This window comes from Podarcis liolepis (assembly GCF_965112155.1).
Source record: "Podarcis liolepis genome assembly, chromosome: 15".
Lineage (NCBI taxonomy): Eukaryota > Metazoa > Chordata > Lepidosauria > Squamata > Lacertidae > Podarcis > Podarcis liolepis.
Genome location: NC_139566.1, coordinates 18548625 through 18560756, shown reverse-complemented (window position 1 = coordinate 18560756; position 12132 = coordinate 18548625). Strand labels below are relative to the sequence as shown.

The following is a 12132-nucleotide window of genomic DNA, read 5'->3' as shown; positions in this document are numbered from 1 at the left end:
GAAATCAGCCCTGAGTGCTCACTGGAAGGACAGATCCTGAAGCTGAAGCTCCAATACTTTGGCTACCTCATGAGAAGAGAAGACTCCCTGGAAAAGACCCTGATGTTGGGAAAGACGGAGGGCACAAGGAGAAGGGGACGACAGAGGACGAGATGGTGGGACAGTGTTCTCGAAGCTACCAGCATGAGTTTGGCCAAATTGCGGGAGGCAGTGGAAGACAGAAGTGCCTGGCGTGCTCTGGTCCATGGGATCATGAAGAATCGGACACGACTAAACGACTAAACAACAACAACAACTCATGAAGTGTGTCATATACAGAAGATAGACCCAAGCAGCTGTTGCAAACACACTAGGGACTAAACCCCATTGAACACAGTGGCTTTGCTTCCAAGAATACAGCTGATCTTGGTTCAAACCTCTACCCTGCCAGGAATCTCACAGAGTGACCCTGGGCAATTATCCATCTCACAGTGTAGCCTGCCTCACAGGATTGTTGTGAAGATAAAATGAGTGCTCAGCAGATGGACTAAGCATGGAGCTCCTTGTACAAAATGTGGGATAAACGTATAAATAATAATAATAAGACTCACTAGCAACATCCTAACTTAATTTTTCCAACATAGACTATTCTGGATTGGGGAGTCCAGGGTTCGGGAGGTGGAATTTGTATTAAAATCTATTTAGTTTGGCTAGTTTAGTTTGAAATATTAATTTCACATGGTGGCCTTAAAATGCAGCCATAGAAGCTTAATACACAAAGGGCCAAAGTTCAGCTACACTTGGCAACAGAAACTTAAAAAACCCGCCAGTTTTAGTGAGAGAAAATGAAGCACAGGATAGCAATGTAGAACCTCCATGTTAAGAGCAGTATAACTTTGAGTACCCACCAGATGCCTCAGACAAGGACAGGGAAGGACCAACACTTTCCTGCCCTGATTGGGACGGTTTCCAGAAGAAGCTTCTTGCTTGGCACTGCTGGAAACAAGATACTGGGTTGATGGGCCCTTTGCCTGATCCAGCCAGCCAATTAATACCTAGGGGAGCACTCAAATCCTTCCTGTGTTTCAGGCAGGGATTCGGATTTGGAAATGGGGGAGAAAAGAGGACCAATGGAGCCCTGAGAGATAAACTGACTGACTGTAAAGACTTCCACGCTGCTGTTTTAAGGCAGTGCAATAATCCACCCAAATCAAGGTTATGCCCTTCTGGAAAATGAATGATCTGCAAACAAGCCAGAACTGCAGTCACAGAAGTTTGAGGGATTTTTTTTTCTTTCACTGCATCAGTTTTTCTCAACGTTGGCAAACCCTGCACCCCACCAACTTCCCCCAACCTTTACTATAAAATTAAGACACACAACTGATTTTTATGCTAAATCCTGCAGTCCTATATTTTGGTTGTGACAAATGTACACTACACAACCTTTAAAATAAAGATTATAGAGGGGTTGATTAAAGGGGGGAGTTGTTTCTGAGATAAGGAACCCCTATGTCATTTGAAAGAGCTTTTCACTGGTGGGGGAAGCCCCCTGCCCCACATGCTGCCCCCACCAGCTTTGGGGAAGACCCCCTCCCCAAACCTGCTAATGTTGCATGGGGGGGATCAAATTGCAAATCACTTAATATTATTTTTTAAAAAAATATTACTTTCATTACTCACCAATTTTACTGGAGAAAGAAAGAAAAAAGAAGGAATCTGTAGTTTGAACTAGAATAAAACAAACGTTGCAAAATAAAATAAATGCCCGGCTTCTTGCCTGCGCTATAGAGGCTCCGGTGGATGGAGGAGAGAGAACTTTTCCTTCCCAGCTCTCGGAGCGAGTGTTGCAGTGGGGCAGCAATGCGGGGCTGGGAACTGCAGCAGCTTATTCCAAAAGATGAGGCAGGGAGGAAAGGAGCCCGGCGGCCGCCAGGACGAAAGAGCAGGACACGCACTCTGTCGCCCTGATGCAGAAGGAAGAGAGGGGAATCCTCCGCTCGCGCCCTCTTCCCCTCCCACTTAAAGGAAAAGGAAGCACGAGGTGGAGGCAGATGCCAGCCCAATTCACCACCCGCTGTGCCCGCGAGGAGCTCCAAAGACAAGGCTGGCCGTGTGTGTGTGTGCGCGCAACCCAATGCACCCTTAAACAGCGAGGCTTATAGCCGTTTAATAGAAATTATCATCATCATCATCATCATCATCATCATCATTATTATTTATACCCCGTCCATCTGGGGCCAATAGCCTGTAAAAAGCCAATTTTTAAAATTTCGTTCCTCTGAAGGGGGGTGACCGTCAAGATCCAAACCTATGCCTCTGATGGCGAGGGCAGGTAGAAGGAGGAAGCGCCCAATCCACCGCCCCCAAAAACTGTGTCACAAGTCTTTGTGGCACACGGGTCTCTTGTGGCGCAATGCTAACCCGAAGGTTGGTAGTTCGAGCCCACCTAGGGACGGCTGTGGGCAGGATTCCTGCATTGCAGGGGGTTAGACTAGATGGCCCCGGGGTCCCTTTCAACTGCGATTCTATGATTTTTTTAATGAGCAAACACCGCCGAGACTAAAGCGGCAATCTCTTCTACACGCACGCACGCTTACCTGGAAGTAAGCCAGGCTTGCTTCTGATGAAGCATGCACAGGGATCGGGCTGCACGTTCAACCTTAAGCGTGGGTCTATACACTTTGGGAAGATGTCCGGTTTACAGCTGCGTGGGGATCATCTGCGGGAGCCCCCTCCCGCCCACCTGGGATCCCAGTGTGGGCGTGGCTTGGTCAGAGCTCCCCCCCCCCGACATTTCTCGCATCCCGCCCCCGAAAGAGTTAAGGTTGTTCCTTTATGCACTTGACGTTTGTCTAGCGCAGGCCTGGGACATTTTTTTTGGGGGGGTGAATCCGGCCCTTCAGACCTGTCTGGCCCCCAGAACGCTCCCCCACCAACGACAACACCCCTCATTGTCTCTGCTCCCTGCCCTTCTTGAGCTCTTTCCCCCTGGTTGAAATGTGTTCTTGAACTGAGATGATGCTTCTATAGCTTGCCCAGATGGAGATGTGTGCAGATGATGATGATGATGATGATTGCAGGGTAGCCTGGCGTACAAAGGTAAGAGTCACATTTGTTGCTCCACCCACTTTGGCCCCTGCTCCGCCCACCATTGTCACACGGCCCCTGGAAATATGCCGATGAGAGAACATGGCCCTTAAGTTGAAAAAGGTTCCCCACTCCTGGTCTGTTGGGCTGTACTGGGTTCCTTTGGTAGGAAGGGTGGGAAATACATTCATTATGATGATGATGATAATGATAACAACATCTTTTCAATTATTGTCTCTTGATCACCACAAGCTGTCACCAAGGTTTGTACTTGGCTTACCACTCCTGGTTTGTTTGGAGGAAACAAACCACAGACCTTGGTTCAGACCTAACGCTAAGCTAAACCATGGTTTGCCTTTCAACCATAGTTAAGCTTAACTATGGTTTGAAATCAACGTAGGAATTATGAATACAAAGATTCATTTTGATGCTCTGGTGTCTGTACAGACTGAGATTCATTTTTAGCATTCAGAAGCCCTAAGGAAAGATTAATGGTGGTAACTATTCTCTCTCTCTGTGTGTGTGTGTGTGTGTGTGTGTGTGTGTGTGTGTGTGTGTGTGTGTGTTGGAGGTGGGGTCCTCTCCCTATTGCCAAGAAGCTAACAGTAGTCTAAGATGCTGCTGCTTTGTCATGTAAATCATCACCCCTCTCTCTCTCTCATTCCGTGCTATAGATTTGCTACATTTCACTGCAGTGATTGCAGTAAAGGACCTGTTTTTAAAAACCTTGCCCTAGTCCTCTCTCGCTAGTTCTTGTCCTCACCAAACTGAAATGGCTTTCTGGAGCAGTTTTAAACATATTTAAGAGGCCAGTGCAGTTCTGAGAATGCCACTGGATGAATACTTAGTACTAAAAGGAAGTAGAGGGAGCAGGGGGTGGGGTGTGAGAAAAAGGGACCTGAATTCATTTGGCTCTTGCCAAACACAGCCTATTGCAGCAGCAGCCTCCCGTGAGGGATTGGTGCTGCCTAGAATGCTAAGTGGGCTTTTCTCCCCAGCCAGCTGCCCCTCTTCCCAGAACAGCTTCTTCTCATGGTTCAAAGGCTGCAGACCAGAATCCACAAGGCCCCCCTCCCCAATCTTGCTGCCTTTTCTTACCTATCTGTAAAATGGGTGGTATCAGCACAAATCGTAGGTGTTCTGCTGCACAATTCTATGGACTGTAAGGGTTCGGGGGGCAGGGGGCAGCACCCCATTTTGTAACAGGGTCTTGCCCTCATCAGGAGGGAGAAAGTCATTTGTCAGAGATGAGCATTGTAAGCTTGAGGCTGACAAGAAGTCGGGTTCGGAAGACGGGAGATGAATTGCTCGGATGAAGTGCAATTGGCGTTGCGTGGCCCTGGGTGCAAGATGATTAGGGGCACAAAGTTTCAAAAGAAAAAGAAAGTAGTAACAACAAATAAAAAGCACACCCTCCCCGTCTCACAGAAAATCTCCCACTGTTCACATGGATGGACTGAAGAGCAGATCTGGGCAATGGCCACTTGCTAGGGCACCCTCTGTAGGGGCTTTAGAAAGATATCCACTCCTGACCAATCTCCTGTCCTGTTCTCTGCCATGCTGGATGCTCATGGAGCACCACTTGGGGAGGTTGCCAAGCTGTTGCCCTTTCATTCCAGCCCATTGGCAGCTGGTGCTGAGGATACTTGCCTTGCCCTGGGGGGCCTGGCAACCCACGCTATGCCACTGGATGTAGGATTAGACCAGGGGTCAGCAAACTTTTTCAGCAGGGGGCTGGTCAAATATATAAAAGGATGTCACATAGAGGAGGGAGAAAGGTTGCTTTCTGCTGCTCCAGAGAAGCAGACACGGAGCAATGGATCCAAACTACAAGAAAGAAGATTCCACCTAAACATTAGGAAGAACTTCCTGACAGTAAGAGCTGTTCGACAGTGGAATTTGCTGCCAAGGAGTGTGGTGGAGTCTCCTTCTTTGGAGGTCTTTAAGCAGAGGCTTGACAACCATATGTCAGGAGTGCTCTGATGGTGTTTCCTACTTGGCAGGGGGTTGGACTCGATGGCCCTTGTGGTCTCTTCCAACTCTATGATTCTATTATTCTATGATTCCTCTGTCCCTCAGACCTTGCGGGGGGCTGGACTATATTTTTTGGGGGGAAAACAATGAACAAATTCCTATGCTCCACAAATAACCCAGAGATACATTTTAAATAAAAGCACACATTCTACTCATGTAAAAACATGCTGATTCGGACCGTCCACGGGCCGGATTTAGAAGGTGATTGGGCTGGATCCAGCCCCCAGCCTTAGTTTCTCTACCCATGGATTAGACTCCAAAACTGTGGCTTTATAAGGACATAAGAAACAGAATCATAGAGTTGGAAGGGACCCTTAGCATCATCAAGTCCAACTCTCTGCAATGCAATTGTCCCATATGTGGATCAAACCAGCAACCTTGATGTTATCAGCACCACACTCTAACCAACCAAGCTATCCAGGAAGAGCCCTTCTGGATCAGGCCAGTGGCTCATCTGGTCCAGCATCCCGTTCTCTCCGTGCTCACTCAGACGCCTGTGGGAAGCTCCCAAGCAGCACCTGAATGCTAGAGCCTTCTCCCCTCCCATGGCTTCCAGCAACTGGGATTCAGAAGCATTTTCTGCAGCCCCCAGCCTTGCACCATCTGATTCTGCTGCATGTGAAAGACCCGCAGAGGCAAGGCTCTTCCAGCCTGCTGGTTCCCATGGAGAGCCACGTTCTCCTCTCCCAGGCCTGAACTGAAAGATATGACCCCACCCTCTGACCCACAACAAGAGGTAGCCTTTAACCCAAGTTTTATTTCCTGGGGGGAGTTTTGTATTAAAAATGTTTAAAATAATTCCACAGCCATAATTGGGGTGTGGGGTTCAGGGGAGCAGGAAACAGTATTGGAAAAAAATGCCCATTAAGAAGTTTTTTTTTACCCAAGGTTAATTTTTTTTGGGGGGGGGCAGTGCTCTCCCCAATCAAAATGAGCAGACTGGGAGTGCATTCCCATTCTTCAAAATGTGGCTTTACAAGGAGGTGCTGTGTAATGCCAGGTACAGATCTCCAGATGATTCATTTTACTGTAAATCTTCCCTGATCCTGTCCAAGCTTTTTCTTTTCTTTTTTGGGACAGCAGAAATGACTTAATTCTTTTTGCAACCCTCAAAAGAAAAGAGGGGAGGAGGAGGAACCCGCCATGGCTCAGACGTGTTCACAAATCTTTCCAATTCCACAAAGTCCTTTTTGGCAGCTTCCTCCCTGATGCCCAGCACCAGGCTCTCTTCCCAACACGGAAAAAAATTCAAAAGCTGGCCTTCATTACTCATCCGGAGAAATCAACTGTGTCTCGGGCTGCCTTTGCAGTTCATTACAACTCTTAAACACTTCCGTTCTTAATGTTGTGTTTCCACTTTGCAGGATGGGGCTAAATTGCAGCCAGCTCTGGGGTGGAACTTCGCCTGCCTGCCACAGCCATGGGTGTCAAAGTCAAGATTAGAGAAGTGAAGATTTGCTCTTGATAAAATACTGTATTGGTGGGTCTTCTTCTGCCCTCCCACAACATTCCTCAGATGTTTCAATACAGAAGGCCCTTCCAAATTCAACAGAGTTTTGAAATTTTAGCAAAATGAAGTGTCAGCGCTAGGCTGTAGTGAAGCTGGGCATTCAGCAGAGCGGATGCTGTTTTATACTCCAGCAAAATCCCAGCTTGACCCAGAAGCATTTTTTAGTCCTTCCAGGATGTGTCCTGGGGAACGCGTGACGCATCAGAGCTGAGGAACTCTTCCCAGCCTAGGGAACACCTTAACCCAGTGGTGTCCAAACTTTTTTCAAAGAGGGCCAGATTTGTTGAAGTGAAGGGCCGTGGGGGCTGACCAGAGGGCCAACCAAAGTTGTTGAGGTGTTTTTAGGATTTTACCCCAGGAAATAAACCGCCACAGGGGCTGGATTAAATTCCCCCTTAACCTGTAGCTCTGGTGGTAGAATTAGCCTGAACTTTCCTCAACTCCACAATATCCTTTTTGAGGTGAGATGAAAGTACCTGGCCTTCTACAAAGCAATTGAAGTGCACAGGCAGATTTCTGCCTCCCAAGAGATTACAGTCTAAATTCTGACGGAACGGCAGCCAATCGAGTGGAAAGGAGGGGTCGTGCAATGGGGTTCATTTGCGAGGAAGACTGGAATATTAATTTAATAAATGTATATTAAAAGTTGATGCTGACAACATTGGATGGACTCTATAGAAAACCTTGCTAACTGAAGGACCACAGTAAACACCCATCCGAAAATGCTCTAAGAGAGTTTATTTCTGAACCAAAGGGTAACATGGCCTCTATCTATCATCTATCTATCTATCTATCTATCTATCTATCTATCTATCTATCTATCTATCTATCATCTATCTATCTATCTATCTATCATCTATCATCTATCATCTATCATCTATCATCTATCATCTATCATCTATCATCTATCTATCATCTATCTATCTATCTACAGTGGTGCCTCGCAAGACGAAATTAATTCGTTCCGCAAGTTTTTTCTTCTTGCGAGTTTTTCGTCTTGCGAAGCACGGTTTCCCATAGGAATGCATTGAAAATCAATCAATGTGTTCCTATGGAGACCGTCCGGGGACAGAGGGGAAGCGCCGCTCTGTCCCCTCTTTTGAAGCAAGGGGCTGCGGGGAGAAGATAGCTTCTCCCCACTGCCCCTTGCTTCAAAAGAGGTCCGGGGACAGCGGGAAGCGCTTCTTCCCCGCTGTCCCCAGACCTCTTTTGAAGCAAGGGGCTGCGGGGAGATCGCTTCTCCCCACCGCCCCTTGCTTCAAAAGAGGTCCGGGGACAGCAGGGAAGACCCGCTGTCCCCGGAGCTTGCGGGGCAAGCTTCGTTTTGCGAAGCAAGCCCATAGGGAAATTCGTCTTGCGAGGCAACTCGAAAAGGAAAAAACCTTTCGTTTTGCGAGTTTTTCGTCTCACGAGGCGTTCGTCTTGCGGGGCACCACTGTATCTATCTATCTATCTATCTATCTATCTATCATCTATCTATCATATATCTATATCTATATCTATATCTATATCTATATCTATATCTATATCTATATCTATATCTATATCTATATCTATATCTATATCTATCTATCTATCTATCTATCTATCTATCATCATCATCATCATCATCATCATTATCTATCTATCTATCTATCTATCTATCTATCTATCTATCTATCTCCATGTTCACATTCCTGTCTCAGCGATGTCTACATTTGCTTGGGTCATGTCTACAGAATGGAAGATGGCAGGATCCCCAAGGACGTGCTCTACGGGGAGCTGGCTTCAGGCACCAGGCCAGTTGGCAGGCCAACTCTGCGTTATAAAGTTGTCTGCGAACATGACATGAAGGCTGTCAATATCAACCATGATGAGTGGGAACCTCTTGCAGACAACTGCAGTGTCTAGAGGCAGACAGATCGTGCATCAGCAGTGACCAGAGGAGGAACAACTGCCAGGAGGAGCGCAGAGAGAAGCTGTGCATCTGCAGCAGTGCAACCAGATGCCTTCATCTTCCCCAGATGCAACAAAGCCTGTCTCTCCCAAATAGGTCTCTACAGCCACAGCAGGTGCTATAACTCTGCAACAGTTTGACTGTACCCCTGAAGGCTCACTCCTCCATTGTCTCCTGAGATGGACAGATGTCAACCAGTTTATTTTCTTCAGGGAGCTGAAGGCGGCTTACATGGTTCTCCCCCCCCCCCCCACATTTGATCCCCTCTACAACCCTGTGAGGTAGCTGAGGCTGGGAGGCAGTGACGGGCCCCAGGTCACCCCGTGAGCTTCGAACCCAGGTCTCTCCCAGGTCCTTGTCTGACACTCTAACTATACCATACTGTCTCTGTGACCATGAAGGCTTTGGAATCCAGATACATGCAAAACACAAGAGCAGAACCGACCAAGAGCAGAGGCCTGGCCACACAGACGTGGCATCTTCCTCTTCCTCCTCCTCCTCCCAAATCAGCCTCTGATTCTCTCCACAGCAACCTGGAGATCTCCCAAGCCAACCCCAGCCTGACCTCACCAGGGCCTGCGTTTAGCACATGAGCTCACTTGCAGGGGGGGGGGGCTGTCCTTGCGGTGAGACGCCTGAAGCCGGAGAGGCAGAGCAGAACTGCGAACTCAGCAAGGAAGGCTCGAAACCACAATTAGTACCAAATGCTTCTTGCCTGGCCAGTTGGCATCTGGTCCCTGTTCAGAGCAGAGCAGTTGCACCAACAGTGTAAGGCTGCTACCCAGGGACCCCAATTCTCAAGCTGGTAGACCCAGCAAGAGGCCCTGCAAAGGAAGCCACCAGGTTGGACGCCTCCTCTGCTCTGGGTTTGGTTACCAGATCCCTGGAAGCCAGAGCCTGGGAACTAAGGGCTGGTAACTCCTAGACTGTGCTGGTGGAGACTGGTGGGAGTTGTAGTCCAAGAATATATCTGGAGGGCACCAAGTTGGTGATGGCTGGTCATGGATAGGGGTGAAATGCAGGTTCAATGTGTACTTGAAGCTGAAGCAACCGAATTTGCACTTTCTTGAAACAATACGAGAACCAAAGCATGGCTACCCTTTGAAATTTGCATTCTCTGAATTTTTGCAATGCAGTTTTCCAGTAGTATGTGCACTGTTGCTTCCCTTGACCTGCAGCATCCACTGCCTAAGGCAAGTTCCTCACCTGGCCTAAGGGTAGGGCTGGCCCCGCTCCCTCCCCCTCCCAATATTGTAATAATTATTACTGTGAAGATAGGGATGGTACAAACATGTGTCCATCCCTTGCAGGGCCAGCCCTTATATTAGGCAGAGTAAGGTAGCTGCCTCAGGCAGCAGATGCTGAGGGGTGGCAGTGAGGTGCCCGTATGTCACATACCTCGCCCTACAGTGGAGGATGTTTCCTTGAGTGTTGACCTAATATTCAACAGCCCGTCCAGTCAACTCCTGAGCCTGGGGCGGAGAGGGGAACCCCACATTGTCCTTTGCCTCAGGCGGCAAAATGTCTTAGGGCGGCCCTCACCCCTGTGAAATAATAGAACGAGCCCAACTGAGGCGCTACAGCAAGAAATAACTCTGCCTCTCTCTGCTCATAAATCCACCCTCAGAGCTCATGCCCAAATCGAGTCGTGACTTGCAGCACATCTGGGACCCCGATCCAAACAATGCTGCAAGTCTCCCTTCAGTGGGCAAAAGCGAGGCTTCCTTACATGATTTTCTGGCTTCTCTGCAGTCATAGGGTCGCCAGCATGTGACTTGGGGGCTTTGAGAAGCCTCTTGCATTATTAAAGCAGCCTTTGCATTCCAAAACCCTGGCCCCCAACTCCCCCCTGCTCCCTGGCATCTCTCAGCGCTGTTGTCCCCTCTGCCCAAGCTGCAGATGGTTTAGGGCCCATCCTACTGCCTGGAGCTGAATGGGGCTTTCAAAGCCAGCTGAAAGGAGCGCCTGATATGGCGAGATGATTGGCTTGAACAAAGGCCTGGATGGAGAGGCGGGTGGCAGGGGGCTCTCTTCTTTTTACTGAGATCCTGCTAAGCGCCACGTAGCCACCACATTCTTCTCATGCTCAAGAGAGAGGGCCAACTTCCACAGGGTGGCTTCTTGGCATGTCAGCCACTTGCTACTCCCTTTTGGAAAAGATGACACCACAACTCCAGTGAAAGGCAGGTCTATGGGGGACACTTAGGTGACTGGCGTCTTCCTTTTTCCTCCAAGCAACAGAGCGTCCTGTATCCGGCGGTTCCCCACCCCCACCCGACATGACATGCATGGAAGGATTGGGGAATGAGTTGGGTTTGCATCTTGTTGCAAACCGACCACACATCAATGTGAACGCTTTGCAGTTCCAAAATCAATACGAGAGCTAAAATGCAGCTGCCCTCTGAATTTTGCGTTGCAGTTCTCCACCCACCAGTGAGAGCCAGTGTGGTGTAGTGGTTAAGAGCAGTGGACTCGTAATCTGGGGAACCGGGTTCGATTCCCTGCTCCTCCACATGCAGTTGCTGGGTGACCTTGGGCTACTCACACTCCTCTGAAGTCTCTCAGCCTCACTCAGCTCACAGAGTGTTTGTTGTGGGGGAGGAAAGGAAAGGAGAATGTTAGCCGCTTTGAGACTCCTTCGGGTAGTGATAAAGCGGGATATCAAATCCAAACTCTTTTCTTCTTCTTCTTCACCACTGCCCAAAGTGCATTTTAGGGGGCTATGCACTGAAAAATGAATGGGGGAAGACTGACAATAACGTGCATCCTGTTAGTCAAAATGGCTTGGGAAAATGCACGAATGAGGCCAAATTATGTAAATAAATGCCTAACTTAGATGAATGACACAGGAAAATTCATGCCAGTTTGGAGATGGGGCAAACTGAACGCAAGAACTCGATCTTCTAGTGTGGCAGCACTCACCCTTTGGAACTCCTTGCCTGTTGAGATCAGGCTGGGCCTCCGCTGTACTTTGTTCTATGCCTGCTAAACACATTTTTGTTTAGACAAGCTTTACCCAGATGCCTAGAATGCTTACGTGTGTTAATCTGTTTTTAGCTTATCGCTGATTTAAATCATTTTTTGAATATTTTAAACAGCTGCTTTTAACATTTTTTTTTTTTGATAATTTCCTTCTTTCTTTCTGTAAACCACTTTGAGGGTTTGTTTGTTTTTACAATCAAGTGGTATATAAACTTTATGAAATAAATAAGATTAAAAACAAAAACTGGGATGTCAAAATTGACAAATTTGCCTGTTCCTAACAGCTGAATCGTAGGCCTTTTCCACACTCACCTTTACTCCATGCTTTCTAGCCATAGATCTGGGCTTTTCTGGTCTGTTGCCTAGTGCTTTTTTTGTCCCAGCATTTTCCCCAGGAAAACCCACATTTTACCACTGAATCGGAGCAAACAGCAGTTCATGGAAACCTGATTGCTGCTTGCTCCAATCCAGTGGTAAAATGCAGGTTTTGTTGGGCAAAGCACTGGGACAAAACCAAAACCACAAAGATACATAGCAGGAAAGGCCAGACCCGTGTTTGCACACCTGAGGCTGGTGCACCAACCCTGCCTGTTCCTGGGGTGTC

The 12132-nt window shown here is 48.0% G+C and overlaps 1 protein-coding gene across 8 annotated transcripts in view; it reads right to left on the bottom strand.

Annotated features, from left to right (window-relative positions):
- The window catches only part of BCAN (brevican), a gene marked incomplete at its 5' end in the record, with an annotated part of 43422 nt that extends 40731 nt beyond the window's left edge, over positions 1–2691 (bottom strand). For 3 of the 8 annotated variants that reach the window (XM_083478266.1, XM_083478255.1, XM_083478258.1), the window contains one exon: positions 1757–2081. Of the gene's footprint in view, positions 1–1659; positions 2082–2576 lie in introns of those variants that run through there. The other 5 variants (XM_083478265.1, XM_083478257.1, XM_083478261.1 and 2 more) reach the window with 3 other exon arrangements.
- Between the last annotated feature and the right edge of the window lie 9441 nt (positions 2692–12132).